Source organism: Anopheles funestus, chromosome 3RL (assembly GCF_943734845.2).
Source record: "Anopheles funestus chromosome 3RL, idAnoFuneDA-416_04, whole genome shotgun sequence".
NCBI lineage: Eukaryota > Metazoa > Arthropoda > Insecta > Diptera > Culicidae > Anopheles > Anopheles funestus.
The window spans coordinates 66,771,088-66,787,194 of NC_064599.1; the positions used below are offsets into that span (position 1 = coordinate 66,771,088).

The 16,107-nt window shown below is 43.1% G+C and overlaps 2 protein-coding genes across 4 annotated transcripts in view; one reads left to right on the top strand and one right to left on the bottom strand.

Moving 5' to 3' along the window:
• LOC125772408 (ADP-ribosylation factor-like protein 5B) overlaps nucleotides 1-16,107 on the bottom strand; it is an 84,798-nt gene that overhangs the window by 42,768 nt on the left and 25,923 nt on the right. The window lies entirely within an intron of this gene.
• Nucleotides 1-16,107, top strand: part of LOC125772382 (uncharacterized) — a 142,989-nt gene that overhangs the window by 15,148 nt on the left and 111,734 nt on the right. For 2 of the 3 annotated variants that reach the window (XM_049444047.1, XM_049444051.1), the window contains exon 2: nucleotides 10,656-10,729. The exons of the other annotated variant lie outside the window; for it this stretch is intronic. The gene's annotated coding sequence lies outside the window, so the exon portion shown is untranslated. The remainder of the gene's footprint in view (nucleotides 1-10,655; nucleotides 10,730-16,107) is intronic. 3 annotated transcript variants of the gene reach the window in all.

Here is a 16,107-nt window from a genome sequence, read left to right on the forward strand (position 1 = left end):
TTAAGTGCATTACCCTACTTACTGTTACTCAAAGCACTTACATCTACCACCATTTTGTTTTCCATGTTTTGAAGTTTAGAAATAATTCTTAATAGACGAAGTATAAGACGTTTAAGATGCCTTACCAGCTTGTCATTGTTTTAAAAGGACTTTGAAGAAGTAAAATACTTAATGGAAAGGCAATCATGTTGCTTTTTGGAAATAATATAAAACTAGGAATCGTACGTATGAGAACGTATAGACAGTATCGGAAATACACTTGAATTTCCACGTGGCTTTGTACAATTTCGTTTAAAATTGAGAGCTCGTGAAACAACTTCCTTCTTTGCTAAAGCTTTGTAAGCTTTTTATGGAATTTTGTGAAGAAAAAAGTTATTTTAAATCATTTCTAAAATGAATTTAACTGAAATAGAATGTGTTATCAGCCAAAATGTTTACTTATTCCTAAACATTTAATGCTATAAAATCATAGAGCTGTCAAATGTCAAAATCCTTGTTGCTGCAAATCTGAGTATATCGAGGACCAACCGTATTTTTTTGAGAGTATATTAAATACCGTATGTTAAATTTTATCCAGATTTATATATCCTTGTTATATTAATTCACATATTTTAGTGAAAGTGAAAAAACTTTCTCCATTTTATTTATGTCACATCAATATACGGTACTCGGTACAAACAGCTAAACAGCACAGTGCCATTACACGAGCGGATTGCTTCAACTTTATTTATCTTTGAAAGTATTATATGCTTTACGGTCGCTTGTACGCAGATTTTCACGATCGAAAGTTTGGTATCTTTTTTCGCTTGCCCGGATTTTCCCGCCGCACAGACCCGCGCAGCGTTGTTTGCACGTCACATGTGGCGCCTGTTCTTCGTATTCCAAGGCTGGCGGGGAAAAAGTTTATGACAACCAATGTGTCCCTCCGATTCCAGCTCTGCTTCGGTTGGTAGCGAAAGCTTGTCTATGGAAAAAAAGTACCGTTGTGTCCCGAGCGCACCACCGTAATTGCAGCTCTATTTGCACATCCAGCTAATTACTTTCGGCACGGTGGGTGATGAGGGGAAAGGGGAAGAGGGAAGCTTTGTCCTATTTTGGTGACACCGGGAGAGGAAATTGTTTTTCTCCTGCGTCACAGCAAAGTGGGGTAAATATCCCCCCTGAGCCTTGATCTTTTGCGCGAAGAGTTATTTCCATATCCACCACTCTGGGTAACCTTTTCCCTTCGAAATCGTGCCCTCTAGACATGGAGAAAAGTGGGCAAAAATGTGAAAAAAAAACACAGTAGCAATGCCACGAGACAAGACAAACAAAATCTCAACAAAAGATGAATCCATCGTCCCAAGCGGGTTCGCCAAAGCATTAAAGGATTTGCGGAGGTTTCTGCTAACGGAGACACACACAAACAACATCGAGGCATCGTTTAGTGAAAACTTTGCAGCTTCATTAACATAACATCCGGAACGGGTGTTTCGTGATTTGGTTGGCGTCTTTTGCTTCCTTCCTTTCCTTGTTTTTTTTTTGTTGAGAAGGATTTGATGGTTACCGCTATTGCGAAGTCGATTCGGACGAGCGCATCCTTATTAGATGATACAGGGCCATCCTTTTCACGTGATGCCACCAAAATGGGCGTCAGAAGCAGGACATGAAAACAGATAGAAACGGACAGACAGAATGCTGGTGGTACGGTTTCATAAATAACCCGCAACGAGAGCACAAAACTCCATCACGTTTTCACCATTCAAACATGCTGTGTGCCGTTCCACAGTCCTTCGGTTTGGTTCTGACCTTCACGTTGATGGCTAACTGTTATCGCAGTCCTCAGCGTATACGGCAGAGAGAGAACCGTGGCGTGGTTTGGACAATAACGGGTGCTAAAATTAACCGCCATAAACCCTTTTCGGTGCAGTTTGGCGAAATGCATTTAAGCGAAACGATTCGTCCGGATCGTGGTCGTCCGCGTATGCAAGCATTCGGTCAACATTTCGTTGGTTGTTGTTGTTTTTTTGTGTGACCTCTTCTTTTCTGGCACTTTCTACCACAACGGGAGGAGGCAAACACTATCTACCAGAAGTCAGTAGCAGCTCAGCAGCATCAGCAGCCGTCGTCACTAGTCCGGAAGCAGTCAAAAACGCAAATACTTTTGCACCATCCCTTTTTCACGGTGAGCGAACTCCGTGGGGGGCGGTGGGGAAGGCAAACCCGTGGCAGAAGGAAATGAACCGACAAAGGTCAGATGGGTGAATTTTCCTATTTCGAAATGTTTCGTTTTTTTCCCTCTTCTTGAGGAAGCAAAAACAGCAAAAAAAAACAGACTCCTTTACATCACCGCCGTATCCATTTTTGAGGGGAAAAAAATTCTTCCAAAAAAGTGTCGGAACGTCGATGGTGAAGCGCTACGGGAAAGTACAAACCATCGTAATCCTTTCCGGAGTTCTTGTAAGAGGTGTCCAACCGTGGTAGAGCTGTTTTTGGAGTGCAGGTGGATGCAGAGAAAACTTGCTTTTCGTGGTAGACAAAAAGAAAGAAAAACCCCCAAAAACTCTTCAACACACACACCCAACCGTGGTGGCTTTAGGGATGGTAGCATGATGGTAAAGGAAATATCCTGTGCTCGGTAAGGCGAATGTGAATTGGAATGTTTTATGTGTGTGTCTGTGGGTCTGGGAGCAGGAAAATGGAACACCCAGAAGCATTAGTCAGCGTGTCGAATACTCCGAAAAATGCACGAGAAAACTCGGTGGCATCCGGTCGGTATAAAAGAGAAAGACACGAAAGGAGTACGAGATCCTGACCCATAAATCCGTCAGTTTTGTCTTATATCTCATTTGCAAATGGGTTTCCCAGTACACTCCCTCTCTTCTCCAGCTTTTAGCCTTTTCCTTAGACAGTCTTCAAACCCCATCACATCACCGAGCACCCGATAGTTGTGTTTTCAGGCACCGGCTATCCAGCCGGGAAAAGTATTTCTTCGCAAAAATGCTTCTCCACTGAGCTGTTTTTTTTTGCTTCTTTCGTTGGCCAGTTTGGGTGCTTGGGTGGGACGCTTTTAGGTGGATGCCGAGGTAAGCATTTCGCTTCACTATTTACGACACACGATGGCTATGGTGGCTGTGCCGCTGCGAGCTCACTATACCCGTGCTGGGTGTAAGGAACCCGGGCGTTACAACTTTTTGGTGCAGATTTCGGTGCCAGCGAGTTTTACGATTTACGACGTGTGGAGTAGGGAACGGGGAAGGGAGCAAGCGTAAGGGTCAGTAGCGAGAGGCTTAATTTGATGTGCCTTCTGCAAATTGTGCCTTAAATGCAGCAATGTGTGCTACTTGGGGTTGGTTCGGGTCGAGCAACTTAACCTACGCGAGGTCGCAGTTTTTTTTTACTGTTGGCTTAGGGTTGAAATGATAAGGCTTGGAACTTGCTTTTTAATGTAGATTCGTTTTTTAAGATAGGCTTTTTACTAGTCGGGAGAGTAATTGTTTCGGTTTGATTATTTTGCGTTGATGGTTTGACTTATGGTTGGCTGGCTGTGAGGCATAAGGAGGGTTAATTTAAGAAATGAACCTATTTTGTGTAAAGCGCTAGAAAAATGCGATGAATACAAAGAGTTTCAATTTTTGTTGATTCATATTGTTACGAAAATAAATTTTGAGAAGAATAAATTTGAACCTTAGTAGCTATCTAACACACAATATTGAGCTGTAGGCAATACAGTTAGAACGATTCTATGATTTCGTGCCTCAGTGTTTGATTTAGACGACTGGAAGTCGTGCTTCAAATCTAATCTCGACAGGGCTGGTATTCTTGATCCCATAACCAGAAAAAATACCTACATATATGGCTGCATGATTAAATAGAAGACTAATTTCCAGACATTAAAGGGCGTTATAACTTAATAAGTTTTTAATTCAATAAAAAGTAGTACTAACATACAATTAAAATAGTAATTCATTGGTACAACAATAGTAATATTAAGACAGGACAGGAGAATATTAATATTAGTAGTACTTATTGTAAAAATCATTTAATTTTAAAATTTCAAAAAATTTAAATTAAAAAAAAATCCTTGGATTTTTATAAGTAAATTTTGTGTCAAGTACGTAACATAATACAATATGAAATCAGTATTTATAATATGAATAACTATGCAAAAGATAAGAATAAATTTGACTTACGAAATTGAATGGAAGAATTAGAGAAGAATAGCAGCTTAACAAGAGCGAAATTACAATTCAATAGTTTGATATCCGATCTAGTTTTTATACTCTTTTTGCCGACTTTGCTTTGCTATGCTTTTATGGATATTGTATTAAAACCCGTCTCATCCGTCTGGCAACCCTGCACCGACTTGATTCCGCAAATGGCAACACTTGCGTAATGAAGTGTACTGTGTAGAGTTTAAGTGTGAATGAAATCTAATATTCATTACTGCAAATAAAACTAACACTAAGCCACATATTGCTGACTATGAAAAGCATATATTCGTTACTCCAATCTTCTCACGTAATGCGAAAATTTCAATCCGAACAAAACGTCTATCGTGCAAAAGTGATACGAAAACTCTGCACTCAACCCCTAGCCGTACCGGGTTTTTTTTTTGTTGGCAATCAAAGTTTTACTTCAATTTAAGGTTTTCACCCGTTTGAACCATGGCCAAAAATAGTTCGCAAAAAAACACTTCTCTCATGTAGACGAAAAATGGTGAAAGATGTGTGTGTGTGCTTTTTTGTCTTTTCTTTCTGCTCCTACAAGTAAAAAAGGACCCACTGAAGTACACGCGTTGCGGTTCAACTCCTCCGTCATGATCCGTGGCAAGGGACACAACGCAAAAAAAAAAACGCTTCAACAGCAAACGCCTGTCGTTTTGCTGCTACGAGCTTTTTTTTATGTGATTTCTGTACGTTTTATTCAATTTATCCTGGTTGGAGCTACATTTTTCATGGAGATATCCCGTAAGAGGCAATGGTGCTTTTCGACGGATTCTCTACCCCCGCCTCCCCTGAGGGTATCTTCTGAAGAAGCGAACATCCATCGCACACGGCACATTATGGGGCAAGGTCAGCCGTAACCGTAACGTTATATTTCACGGATTCTCCAATCATGCCTTCGGGCGACTTCTGGTCACAATTTAAGCTACACCAATCGGCACACTGTGCGAATGAACTCGAGTTCGAGTTGTCTTTTGCCTTGTGATTTGTTCGCATGGTTAAATTTCATCGAATGTGTGCTTAGACCACACAAGCGCGACTGCTGGGAAGATAAATTTTCTTGATGCATTTGCTAAAAGCGTTAAAGACGCGAACCGCGCGAGAGGAAAGATTAAGCCGCAACGGTGAAGGCCCGAAGTCAGCGCGAAGGCGAACACTCAAACCCTGGGCCACTGATTCATCGCATTCCAGCACCGACTGGACCGAGGCGGAAGGAGATTACGCACGGAACCAAAACGCACGTCGCGGGCGAGTCGAACAACATTTTGACACAAATCCTGACCATCCATAAAGTACAATATAATCTGTCTCGGTTCGCACCAGCCTTCCAACCCGGTCCCGATCCGGTGTGGTGTGTTGGTGTATTGCCTCTGCCTGTCTGTGAAGCAACCCTGCACTGACTGATGAACCGTTGGCTTTAACGCCGGTGTTAATGGCATTCGCGACGGTTGACGGCCTCTTGTCGGTTGGCCATCGACGCTGGAACGAGACCGGCGTACGGTGAATTTAAGCTCGACCACATACACACGGGATACGGCCGCCGGAATCAAGTGCACCGAGTGAAAAAATCTCATCCGTCGTAGCGGATCCAAATCGATCGAAACCCAGCTAAAAGCAGCACGGTCGTCGTCGTGGAGAGGGTTACAGCTTTTAAGCGACAGCTGAATATATTTATTTTGCACGATCGCTACAGAACCGTTTCCTGTTGGCGTTTTCGTGTTTTGTTTTGGAACTAATCCGACGGTTGTTTCTTTTCCCTTTTTTTTTGGTTGACCAGTGTGGTTGGGTAAAACATGTGTTTTGTGCGATAGCTTTAAGTCGTGAGTAGCAAATGGGGATCGTTGTAAAGCACTTCGCGGGTAAGCACCAGCTCGGAAGCCCACCAACGGTGACGCGAAATGGCGTCATGCACATGTGCACGGCGAAGTTGATCGGTTTGCGAGATCCGCATTAAAGCTTTATCGCTGTTGGGACAGTTTGATTGTAAATCCGTATCGTTGAGATTTTATTTACTTCTTTAATTACCTTTGGCCGTTGTTTTGCTCATGGGCTACTTGTGCTGATCGCTCGGTTACGATCGTTACGGGGCAGGAATTACACATTTCTTAACCGACATTAAGAGTAATTCGTCTGATGAACCATTAAATGTCGAAAACGATTTCGAACGTTCCCGCACCCGGGAACCGGATTTGAAACTCGAAACATAATCACCAGCTCTATGGGCCAGTATTCGTTGTTCGCTTCTGGACCACCTGGTTTTTGCGAAAAGCTGAGCTGGGCAATGGTGGGAAACGTATGCGTTATCTTAGCAGCAGTGATAAACCGTCAGCATAATCGTTTTGTGATAAATCCCGGCCAGCAAAATTAGCCACCGGTCGTTTCACCGCCCGTGGTTCCGACTAATGGAGCACTGAGCTAGGTTTATCAATGAATGCACAAGAAATTGCATTGCTAAACAGAGCGCACTGAAATCGCATTAAGTTGATAAATGGTCTTTGTATCGAACGCGGAACGTTACGGACTGAAAGTGTAATCGCTGCTCGCTTCACTGCGCTCAGTTTCTTATTGAGAGGATACTTGGTTCTTAAGATTGCACCACGGATCTTCTAACCGGTTCAAGTCCGGCGAAAGTGCATTTGATTGTAATAGAGTTTTGGAGATGAAACTCGAGTAGGGGTTTTGACATGGGATAAAGAGAGACAAAGGTATCCCGACTGGCGAGTCGGTCAATAAGTCTCCAATCGAATGGAATTGATTTTTATACTACAAGATCAAATGAACTTGAAAGAAGGAGAACTCATAAGGAGCAAAACAACTGTAGAATTGAAAAGAATCTTAAGTTTCTCAATATCTTCAATATCCCTTAATGTTCTGCTAATAGTGTGATTATTTGTCTAATCTTGAGGTTAGTATCTTCGCATGTCTAATTCAGCCTAATTCAAAAATTCACCTTGTGGTACGGAAAATTGTTGATGCAGCAATCTCAAAGTCCCCCCGCGATACACCACAATCTTAATCTCATTGTCACTTTTAGAGCGGCATGTACGATTGCGAAACATCGCTAGATGTTGGAGGCAGATTCCGAAGCGATTCCAATCGAGCGGCACAGTAGTAGCAGCAGCAGCATCAACGACATGACGTCTCTATGTGTGTCCGCGTGCGTGAATATATGCTGCAGACACACACACACGACACGATGGTGCTGCTTACGCAATGTCAAAAAAAAAGCTGCTAGTGAAGCATTTAGACGTTATTAGAGTTTACGGTGCACGGTGTGGCTCAGTCGTACCGCCAAAGGTAGCCTCTCCTTCGCCTGGCACGACGGCACCGGTTTGCCACCGGTGTTTAGCCGACGGTAAGGTAGCTTTTAGCCCCCTTCTTTAGCATCGCTGGCAAATAGTGACGGATTAAATCGAAGAAAAAAGTCCACCACATACACACACACACCTTGCTGCTATAACAAATCCTAGATCTCTTCATCTTCATCGCGATAGTTGGCGGTTGAGCCATTCCATCGAAGAAGACATCGAAGAAAACAAATCACCATCTCTTCTAAGCCACAGGCATGGCCCTCAAACATTCACCCCATGTCTCGGGTCTCCCTGTTTCCCGGCTCCCTGGTTTCTGTGTGTGTGTGTGTGTGTGTGTGTTTGGTGTCGAATATGCTCATTTTCTAATTGAGGTTAGCCAAAATAATATAAAACTCAGCTTTTCGGTTCGTGGTTTCTGGTGGTGTGGAGTGCAGCTTCGGGGAGATGTAATTACGGATTGGCCACGGAGGTTTTATGGCGAGATTATCTTCAGCGTGATGCTGTCGAAACAGCAAAACTAAAAAAACACGTCTTCGGTGAGTAGACGGCGAGATCTCTCAAGTGACCCTTTTCTCTCTTACGTGAATGAAGCCTACCAAACCTTGGTTGGTATCCTATGCACTAGGAAAAGATACAGGTGAGATTAAGCCGAAAGATGTGATGAGCTTTCATTTCCCTTAGCAAGGCTCACTCACGGTGAGACGCGAGTTCACCTCGGTGAGGTGGAATGATTTGTGCACAAGGTGAGATCCTAATTGGAAGCCTCCCATGTTGCTAGTACCACCCTTCTGCAACTACCCTGGAGCACCACTTTGGCCACTCCAAAATGCTACAAATTGAGGTAGAGCGTCGTGTGTTTTCTCACGACATTAAATTATAGGGCTGATGTTATGGCCACTACCAAACTCACCTCTCTTCTCCTAACACAAGCAGCAGTGCTGGAAGCGTTTACTCCATCTCGTCCTTCAGCTGGGTTGGCTTCTAGTGCACGGGGCGTACTCTAGTGTAGACACACAGAAAAAAAAGCTCTAATTTATGCACGATTCCATTCGCGCGCGTTGCCAGTTGCGACGATACCGAATGGCGGTGAAGCCTTTTTGTTTTAGTTCGAGTTGCAGCATGAACCGAATATTCGTGCATCCTCAAAATGGTAAGGAACGCGGTGCTCCCAATGGGAGACGACGATTGCCACAAAAGCTCCCAGCAAAAAACACTCGCAAATGCCGAAAAGCGATCCATTAGTGGGTGACCTAAGAGGACCTAATTTTCGTTGCTGGCAAGAATTAAAATAGAGAGTGAGCTGCAGACGCTGTTGCAAATTAATCATTTCCGTTTGCGCGTTTTGTTTCGATTTGTTCCATGTCTCCCGGTACTTTGTTGTGGTTGGAAATGGGAGTTGCGTTTTTTCGTTGCAGTTTCATTTCGTTTCATTGTTGCGTTTTCAAAATTCCCTCCCAAAAAAAAAAGGAAAATGATGCACGATTGTAGTGTTGTGGCGTAGTAGAACTCCATTCTAATATTTGGTGTAATTATCCGTAATTAATGCGCCCCGTGTTCGGTGACGGTTATTTAATTACTAAGGGCTGCTAAATAAAACGGAACAAACAAATCGTGGAAACCACACCTTGAACTATATTTCGATGTTTGCGCTGTCTTGCCCCAGGTGCCGAGAAAGTTCAAGGCAAACGATAGAGTAATCGTTTGGAGAGAAAGAAAAAAAACCCGACCAGATAAAGTAAATAATTCACAGAGAAAATCGAACGAATGGTGAGTTATGCTGCGAGCTGGTTTGTTCGTAACTGACCCTCGCTTTTGTCTCTTTGTGGGTTTGTGTTTTTTTTTATTATGTTCTGGTTGAAAATGAGGTGCGCACACACAAAGAAGGCCAAGCTTTAGCACCTTGGGCATAATGCTAAGGCAAACAAATTGCGAACAGAGCTGTGTGCAGCATATGGCTGCACAATGCATAATGCACATGCAGCTATTTGTTCTTGCGACGATCTCTACCGAAGCATTAGCTTCGAGAGAACCACGTCGAAAGGGGTTGCTGTGTTTTTCGTGCTGAATTCCAAAGCCAAGATTAATACCTTCCTGGAAGCAAGCAAACGAGATTGCTGCTTAACATACACCCGGGATTGATGTTTGGTTTTGTGAACAATGTGTGATCTTGTTCCTTACCGCTTCGGTGATTGTAGCGCTGAATGTGTGAAAAAGGAGTGCAAACGTTGTACGTATATGTCTTGCCTTTGCCTGATGCTCAGGCCGTCTGTTTTCTCAGGACTTATTCGATTATACGCGTCTCACGGTGTATCTCGCACGTTCCGCACAATCCCGAGATTGGGAAGAATTAGCAGAACTATGCGCCAGATAATAATTATATTTTCATTTAGATGTCAATCCAGTTTCGTAGCTTCCTCAAATGTTCGCAATGCCGTAACCGTCGCTCGTCTAAATCGAGCGATTTACGTCTGACTTTCGCAAAACGGTTTGTGCGGGCTATCGGTACGGGATAGCATAATAAATTTGAATCCAATCTACGAAAATTTGCTGGCTGGATTGATTTGGCTCTTACGATGATAATCACATTAAAATGCTAATAACTCTCGGCGCGCCGTGGAATGCTGTGTGATGCCTTGGTCACGCCACGGCAAACTTTCGCACACAGACACGCGCCGCTATTGGTTGGGGCACGTATACCTTTACGGGGTGAAGAAGCCGGATTGTTCGAAATTTTGCTTCCGATATGATATGGCATGTGGCCCGGTGGTTTTGGTTTCGAATTCCCAATGTCCGTTTTTGGATGTTTGGAAGCGAAATGAAAGCAGACCGAACGGTTGGCGGTGAGCAAAAAGCTGTTGGAAATCCTGCCCGAGGATCGCCTTCTGGATGGGGAGACTAAATTTAGACAGCTTTCGGACGGGCGTGACGTGACAGGATTCCGAGATTGGCTGGGCTTCACGTCAGTCAGCAATTATAGCGCTGTGATACTGGTCGAAGACACAGAAGCGTATGCAGACGTAATAATTGTAGCTTGGAGTTTTTTTCCTGTTGTTGCCGTTGTACAGTTCTTCTGGTCTTTTTTTTATTTCAAATTTATATCTGTTTTTTTTTCGTTTCTCTCGTTCGGTTTTCGTTGCAGATGATTTGATGCGCGCCTAGGAACTCGTTCGTGCGGAGTAAATTTTAACGTCAGCTTTTCGGACGTCGATACAGGTACGTTTAGCTGGGATCATGATAAAACGGCAAATTTATTCATATTTTTTATCACTTTTAAGCATTAGATACGTATAGTACCGATGATGAAGAGTGTAAATAACCGTCAATGGTAATGAATTTGAGTAGCAACTGTCGATAACGAAATGAAATAGCGACATGAACTAAAGGTGACCTAAATAAAATGCAGACAGACGAAGGAATACCCTCTATCAGTGGCAGTTGTATTATAAATGGTTGCTTCTACACTAATTTTACTATAATATAAGGTTTATATTTTAGATCTTTACACGATAGTAAAAATTGATGGATAAATAAAGCACATGAATGTCTGGAATCCTTCTGAGGTTTTAATGCTGAAGTGAAGAAATTAAGAAGGTGTTTTTCTTATTTCGGAAAGTTAGAACCGCTTACCAGAATTGAACTGCTGGAGAAGTCCTGGAGAATAATAATGTTTAGGTTTAATATGGTCCAAGGATTTTCTGCACATGCGGGATGTAGAAAACCACTTCACTGGCTTGGAGTTCCGGTGTCTAATTATATGACCAACCTACTGGAACCTGATGAGCCTATGTATAAGAGTGCAGGGTCCTATATGATGCGAAGACTTAATGATCCAAAATCCATCCAAAATATCCCAAAAATACTTCGGAATATGTTACTGTCGACATATTACATATTAGGGAATATTCCGTACCTCTGATTCCGTATTCTCTGCGCATGTGAGAATCTATTCCTACTGATATTTGATAATAAGACGAAGAACAGCTCAGAATTGAGTACATGAGCTTTGTAAACCATTTAAATTATTGTACCTATTAACGGCAATGGAACTCTTGATTAAATACATCAGGAACACATACAATATTTAAATAGTTGTGTCTCATGTTTCCGACAATTTGTGTGTAAATGTTATCTTCATAAATTAATGTTCTCACCAAGTTTATATCTTTGTATCCTGCTTGTTAAGTGCAAATACAAAGTTTCTTCTTTCAGCCAAGCAGCATTAAACAAAGTAACAATAATTTCTATTACGTCAACATATCGACAACGCAAGTGCATCGTCCACTGTTGCGCTGTACCAATAACGATACACGTCCATTGGTTATGATAATGGATTGCATCATGTGCATTTGATCGTACGAGAATTGAATTTCGTCGTTTATCTTAACGCCAACGTGGCCCGTCACATTCCGTTCGGTAAATAATTGTCTCCTTCAGAGACAGTTACACTGACGCTCCTCAGCAGGGTAATCGGAATGGGTGTTTGCACGTTCGATTCCGAAACCTTGTGCACCGAACAGTCACCACAACCAGCACTACTAACAGCAGCAGCAGCAGTAACGGACGAAAAAGAAAGGAAACTTCAATTCCTCCTTAATCCAACAGACAGACGTGGAAGATGAAGCCAACCGCGAGGGTATGGACGGTTTTCCGGCAGGTGGAACGAATGAGGGGGGACGCAACAATGAAAAAAGAACCATAAATCACTCCCATCTTGTGTGCGGGGTCGCAGCTGAGCTGCATAATCATTTAAACGTCTCGCGATCGGGTCGCGCACGTTTGGTTAAACCAAAAAAAAAAGGCGTGTAGTGAAGTTATTCTTTGCAACCGCACACTTATGAGCGCGCTAAATGTTATTTTAATTTGAGCAAATCCGTCAGTTTGTTTGCTGGGTGAGGGATTTGGAAAAATACATGGGAAGGAAGTGAGGTTTGCGGTTTCGTTTTGTCACTCCCTGTTTTGTTAGAAGTCAACTTTAACTGTTTTTGTCGGTGCAGACGTTTGTCTTTGCCATTCGTACCATACCCCGGTACCCCGGTATCCGTGGATCGTTTACCGAGTGGCATGGGTCACAGGAAGTCTCGTACGAAGGCAATAATAAAATAGACATTACAACGCGCGAGTTCGTACTCCGATTGCATTGTGATCGCACATGCAACGGTTGCACCAGCCGGAATTATGGTGTTTTTGGTAGAATCGAGCAACCGAAGACCAAGAGAACGCAACACAAAATACGTTCCGAAATAGAGGAAGGTGTATTGCACCCCCCCCAGAACCATACACACACACAGAACTCAGCGGGTGCAGCAAACGCTCGGTATTGTGGCCGTTCATTCCCCATTGAGCAATAATAACGGTTGCCATTTGTTTTGTTGCGGCTCGTTGTTGATGATATAAAATGATTAACCATTTGCCAGCCACCACCGCAGAAGCCATGATAAATAGTAGCCAGGAATGCTGCACTGGTCCACACACGGGCGCTTCACCCTGCCGACACGCCGAATCCTTCCGAAACGGATAACGACGTTGACCTGCTTTTTCGGTTTTTCTTCAGCTGGGTTTCCTTTGTTTTTTTTTTTACTTTGTCGTGTGTGTATGTGTTTTTTAAATATTTTTTGCAATCATAGAGGAAGGACAACCTGGCACGGAGTAACCTGGCGTACAACCGAGAGACACCATTGCGCTGACCTTTCCGTTTCGAAAATATGTGTTTCGCTCGCCTACCCAATATACCTAACCCTCCTTGCTCTTGCACACTAATGCTATCTTCCTAGAGGGTTGTGTTGCCCTGAAGGTGTGGCAGATTCTGTTTGCCATTGCTGACGTTGCTTGACTACCGCACTACCAAGCTATCCGGTTGGGTTTCCGTTTTTGGGACGAATATGCTGCAGGTCGGTTGGAAGGGTGTAGTCTACAATGGAGTTGTTTTTTTTTCAGCTCTCTCTACTATGATCTTGACATCTAACTATTCTGGGAAGGGAGGTTGATGGAGTACTTTTTTCTTCTTTTTTGGTTTCGGCTCCCTTTTTCTCTTTGTGGAAAACGGTTTTTTCGCTAACAAACTCACCCCAGAATTTGCTCGTACTCGTACCTCGGACTGTTGCTGATGGTGAATTTGAAGATGAAATAAATATTAGAGTAACGAAATAAAATGTATTTAGGATGGTTGAGTGGGTTGGTGGAAAAGTCGCTGCATTATTTCGTCAAACGGATATCGCTTTCACCAAGTGCTCAGTAAATTAAAGTTAAAGTTCGTAAAGCTCCTTATCTATCGCTAAGGTCTATAATGGATTCACTAGTTGATTTTTAAGTTTGACTTTTGATGTGACGTTATTCAGTGAAGCTGCTCATTTTCCCTAAAACTAGCCAACTTGTGAACTGTAAGTGATTTTTTTATGAATCTGTCATCCGAAAGAATGACACTCTGTGAATCTCTAGTATGAAAATACATGAATATCTGACGCAATTGAACCTCAACAATGCTTGAGATATTATTATTAAGGCGAAAAATGTAGATGCAAACTAGAATTCGATTCTCTCACGATCTATAAGTGAAAATTCTTCAAGAAATTCGGTTACGAGAGTTCGTATACCATGTATTAGCAAATCAAAGATTTCCAGCAACTTAGAAGAACCCTTTCAGGATATTCTTTCCAAGTTTCTTTATCTTTTCGATTCAGTGACAGAATTTTGACATAGAATAGGTTCCACATACATGAATCCGAACACACGAAGAAAGGTAGGAGCTTGAACTTGGCTCAAGATAAAATACAAACAATGTAGCTTTGTTCAAAGCAAATAATGTCAATGCTTTTAGTTTACGGACATAAAGGGACAAATTTCTCGCATTCAGATGACTGGTTCTCTAGATTGCTATATTTTATAAAACTTTTTTAAACGCTAATTATTAACTCCTTAAATTCCCCAAAATTGAGCACAATTTGTAGAGTGATAAATCATCAAAACACCTTTCCCAAATCGTGCCGCGCCAATTTATCGTAGCGTAAGGTGTGGTTCTTAAGCAGAACTACTTAAACAACCCAATAAAACATCGCTTTGCGAACACCAACCAAACGGAACGAATAGTCTTCATTTGGCAAAACTTGGGGACGGAAAAATTGGCAGACCACATACGGTGAAGTCGACAAACAGCAAATGGCAACAACAATAACAAAAAAATATCACTCTATGTATGCTTTCCTTGACTTCACTTGGAGCATGAACGCAAAGAGCTACTGGAATACCGGCTGGATGGCAAACGGGGGATAAAAGGTAAAAGGAAAAAAAAACATACACACACACGAAACACATAACCAAGGAGAAAACGTACTGGTGACAAACGATATTTAGGTCTGAAACTAATTTTATTGCATACCCAACAGGCAAGGAAAATCCAATAATTCACCATCTCATCGTGTCACACAACGCCCGGTAACACCCGTCAGCCTCAAACCCTACTCGTGTTCTCCCCCTATGGATGAGGAGGGGAAGTAGGAGGGTAAGGCAGGAAAAACTCCCGAGGTGTTAAGTCGCGGACTAGCCGCGGTACCGGTGGCCGGTGCTGCGGTATGCAGATGTGCAACGAAGTGTGGAATGCAATTGCGATGTGTCTGCGAATAACGTCGGGCAACCGTTGGGGGCTAAACTTCGTGCGAAATATAGGTAGAAGAGTGTCCATGGTTCACGTTTTGAACCGTACCGTTCGGGCGCGGTTTCACTGTGGCGGTGGCACCCCGGTCGGAAGGTTGGTGACCGTCTTCTGTACCGAGACGAAATTCATTCTCATCTGCAGCAACGTCTCCGTCGAGGGATAATGAATTTGGCATCAGAGCACCGGCAGCAGCATCCTGGGGATTGGATGGTGATGATGACGATGATGATGATGCTGATGGGGACGACGACGAAGGGCTCTCTGGAGTCTGTGTTGCCTGTCGCCTTGCGCTTCACGTTACGTTTTATGCTTGTTCGCCACTTCTTTTCACAGAGCCCACGGCCAGTCGCGTACGCGTCTGACGCGTTTATTTGCAAGCTGTGAAGGCGATTTGCGTCTGGCAAAGACGATATTTACCTTTATTTTGATGTTAGCTGTGTTTAAAGCGGGGAGTTGTTGCTGCAGTTCGCATCTGATTTGTTCGCAGTTGTTGGTGTAGAGTGCGCCGAAACTAATCTTTAATTGTGTAGACCAACAGGGAAATGATTACTGCACCGAGAGCGCATCATCGTGGCTTGATTGTTGTCTTCATCGTTCATTATTGTGAAGGTTGTTCTTTTTTTTTGTTCCACAACCTGATTGATTCGAACGCTATGCTGTTTTTTCTCCTTCGTTCTTCTTGTTGTACCATCTCGTGTCTGTCCGCGACGGTGCCGGATTAAAAACGTTTTACCACGTTTTGAAGTATGCGAAACAAAGCTTAATGTCTTGCTGCTCTCCCTTCCCTGAAAACTGAGATTGGGTTGGGCTGATCGGTACAAGATTGCCGGCTGTTCGTTTGATGGATCTCCTAGTGGCTGGTGGCATATTTGTGGCCTGGGAACGTGGACGCAAACGCCGGACATTTGGATGATTGAAAGTGTCCGCTCCGGCTAGTGTGGCA